This window comes from Triticum aestivum, chromosome 6D (assembly GCF_018294505.1).
Source record: "Triticum aestivum cultivar Chinese Spring chromosome 6D, IWGSC CS RefSeq v2.1, whole genome shotgun sequence".
Taxonomy (NCBI): Eukaryota; Viridiplantae; Streptophyta; class Magnoliopsida; order Poales; family Poaceae; genus Triticum; species Triticum aestivum.
In genome coordinates, this window is record NC_057811.1 from 69,679,623 (window position 1) to 69,683,453 (window position 3,831).

Here is a 3,831-nt window from a genome sequence, read left to right on the forward strand (position 1 = left end):
ATCTTATATTGTATATACACTACTAGAAATCCATGATTTACCTAGGGCTAAGGCCTTCACCTAGAGCTTATTAATCTCCTCAAGGGAAAGAAAAGTAATGAACAGTACCCCTCTAGGGAAAGACATTTCTGTTGAAAAAAAATGGAAAATAAAATTTCCTAACTCCTGGTGCCACGTGCATACCATCCATCCCGAAAAACACGAAGAGATGGCATCCCGCGTCGACGCGCGCGCCTTTCACCCCCAGGGCCCACTCTGCAGTGAGATAGCGAAGGGAGAAAGGGCGCGCAATGCCAAAATTTCGACTAAATTAGGTCTCCTTCACCCGTGCCTCAAAGCGTTCGCCGCCGCCGGAGAAAATCCCCCCCACCCTTCTGTCCGCAATCTTCCTCTCCCAAATCTCCATGGCCCGCCGCGCGCCACCACCCCGCCGTGCCCCTACCGGCCCTGCTTCGCTGCGTCGCCTCTTCTTTCCCTTCTCTACCACATCGGTGACCAAGGCGGACCATCTGGCGGTGGGCACGATGTCCTCGCGCGGATCTGACTGCCGCCACCACCGTTGCCTCCTCAACGCCACCTCGACCTCGAGCTCCTCCTCGACGCGGTTGTTCCCGACGAGCTCCTCCCTGACGGCCCCCTCCTCTCCTGCACCTCGAGCACTACGGCGAGGACAACGGCATCCACCTCGCCGCTAGATCAAGATCGCATCCACCACCTCGACTTCTCTCCAAAGGTTCTCTCCCTGTCTCCCGCTCTCTGGTTTAGGTAGATGTATATGTTCTGATGTGTTCGGTGTGCAGATCTGTGATTTGCTTGTTAAGAAATTATGCATAGATTACCTGACTGCTGCTTTCGGCTAGCTTGCCGTTGTGGCAGAATATCAGTTTGCCCTTTGCACGTCTTTTTCTGCAGGTTTAGTAATAGATGTCTATCAATTTAGGTGTTTCAGCTTGCACGTTTTGTCCAGATCCAGAACTTAAAAGTAGCACTTTCACATAAAAGATCTAGTAGTTACATCTTTTTAGTTCAAGTTCAGATTTAAAGACAGATATATGGTATCTATGATGCAGGTTGACCATGCTAGCAGTGGCAGAGCTTGAAAGAAATCTAAGGAGGGGCAAAGATAAAACAAAAAATCAAATACAAAATCATACGACTGTAAGGGATGCAAGCGGACAGCGTCTGCATATCCGCGAAGCAAAAATTGCACTATCTTTGTTACTTTAACAACCATGTTAGTTTTTCTGTTCGCAGATGCTCACGAATGCCGTCCACTTAAACAAGTTAGATTTTGCAGAATATTGAGAACATAGATAATTACATTGATCTTATCCACATTAGATTACAAAATACATTTCTAACATTAATTATATATAAGCTACTTTGTAACAAATCAAACTGAACCAAAATACTAATTAAATATGAGCACTGAGTTAATCACTAAAGATCAGCTCTTTGTTTCCTTCCGCTCCTAAATTGCCTAAGAAATTCTTGGCTGTGATTTTACCATAGATTAAGATCGCAGGAGAAACGATTTCGCGGCGGCCTCTCCCAGCAGCTATTGCGGCCGCCATAGCGGGCAATCGCGGCAAATAGCGGAAATTTTTCTGGTGGGAGAGATGATTTTGGAGGGTTTTGCTGATTTTTTAGCTATTTAGAGGATATGTAGAGGATTTCGCGGCAGCAGCCATAGCTTAGCGGCGAGGCTCCCGGGCAGCTATAGCGCAGCTATCGCGGCTATTTCGCGGGCTATTTTAATCTATGGATTTTACTCTCTGTGCTTAACTACCTTTTTGCTATGACTTGGAATGATATCCTTGGTAGTCGTCTCTCCTGCACTAACTTTTTGTTAACCTAAAACATATTTCCTGACTGAATGTTTTCGTGATTTAAAGGTACCAAGGATTGTTTAGAGACTACATTGTTGTTTTCTAGCTTGGAGAAGCAACATCAACTTGGGATGCAGATTCACCAGTATATGTACATGCGTCTCATGGGGGGGGAGCTCTTGCACGGGTGTAAGACCATTTTGCTTCTGTCAGTTATAGATTTTAGAGTGATGATTTGCTTAAATTCGTTTCCATGCATAAAATCAACATCTAATGGAGTATTAGCAAATTATTTTACCTTTGTTATTGTAATTGGGAGCTATGAATACCATATCAATAGATTTAGTATATTTTGATTGCATAGTTTCTTTTCTGCTATTTTCTGCAGCTTAAATTCAGCTGAAACTTTACAGAACTAGGGAACTAATCCATAGAGCTATCCTTTCCTTTGCTTTGTTTTTCCTATAGAACAGAGTAAGCATGATATGAGTAGTGTATACGGAACACATCGCTTAACTGGCCATGTATGTATTTTAATCTATTTGAGACACGGCTAATGTACAAGTTGATTTACATGAGCATGCCCATGTATATTTTCACAACCGGGCCCTTATCTTGCAGATCCTTGAAACGAGCCAAGAACCACTAAATTTGTGTGCTCAGGAACATGCAGATCATGTACGTTTTCTGAAATTAACTTTGGATTATACAAACTTTGTATGTTCCTGCAATTCTGATGTTCAAATGCATGCTTCTGCGATGTGCAAAGCGCGATGTGTGGTGATATGTATGGTTCTGTTGCTTCCGTGTGAAGCATGATCATATATTTTCATTGCCAGGGCTATGTGGGCTGTGGGGAGGGTTTACATTCTCCTGTCCATATTGTGCAAATTATGATTATGCTACCAAAATTCTACCAGAATATTCAAGCCTCATAACTATGTGCTAAACTGCTTGTCAACATAATTTCAGGACCATAATGTCACTTTGGATGCTTCTCCCCAAGATTTGAATCTGGAGCCTGACGCAGGTGTTGCAGGGACGGTTGGATTTTTATTGATAATGCATTTGGAACTAACTCACTCAGCTTTGTCTCTCCTGGGAAGGCAACCTCTTGAGAGTTAATGATTTTGGGTACATGTATAGATAGCATGTTGTAACAAGTATTTTTGATACTCAGCGTGACCAACATTGCTTGTACATATTGGTCAAGGTGTTCTACTTGCAATAACTAACTTCAGCTATAGGCTATTTTTTTGAATTTGGCTTTAAGTTGACCATGTATCTGATGTATGTGTTCATTCATTATGAATTTGATGTGTATGATGAATTTTGGATGTGATTTATAAATTTGAAATATTCTTTCAATTTAATTATTTGAATTATGGTAGATATGAATTTGAATTTGAATTTTTATTCAAATTGCATATTTGTACAGGAAAGGTATGAATATGATGTATCCCTAGGGTAATTTTCAAACATCTGGTAGGGAAAGAGCTCTAGGGAAAGTTGGGGGTGGCATAATTTAGATGGACCCCACAATCTTTCCCTAGGGTTTGCGCCCCTAGGTAAAGATGGTTTCCCTAGAGCTTGACTCATGCACTCTAGGGAAAGACCTCTTTCCCGACTATACTACACCTAGGGTTCTTTACCTAGGGCAAGCTCTAGGTAAAGTCTTTCCCTATGGTTTTTTGCATTTCACCTAGGGTATATGGCCCTAGGTAAAACATGGATTTCTAGTAGTGATATGTAGCTAGTAGCGTCAGATAGATATACGAAAACTTGTTGTTCGACCAATCTCTCGAAGAAAGAGAGGTCGATCACTTATCTCTGTATATGTTCATGACGATCTTGTGTACTTAATGGTTCCTTCATATGCTTACTAGCTAGCGTGTCAGTTCTCTTTATACGTATAGTAGCTAGCGTCGACCAAGCAAGGAGAAAGAGAGGACACTTCTCTCTATTAGCTACCTAACACAATATGAAACCCCTAAATTAACCC

At 42.0% G+C, this 3,831-nt stretch overlaps 1 long non-coding RNA gene across 3 annotated transcripts; it reads left to right on the plus strand.

Annotated features, from left to right (window-relative positions):
• Positions 1-297: 297 nt before the first annotated feature.
• Positions 298-3,152, plus strand: LOC123143590 (uncharacterized). 3 transcript variants are annotated; one of them, XR_006470954.1, is made up of 4 exons: positions 298-733; positions 1,071-2,018; positions 2,451-2,507; positions 2,802-3,152. It is a non-coding gene; the product is annotated as an uncharacterized lncRNA (long non-coding RNA). The 3 variants fall into 3 exon arrangements; XR_006470955.1 differs by having other exon boundaries at positions 302-733; positions 1,896-2,018; XR_006470953.1 differs by lacking the exon at positions 298-733 and having other exon boundaries at positions 740-2,018.
• The last annotated feature ends 679 nt before the right edge of the window (positions 3,153-3,831 follow it).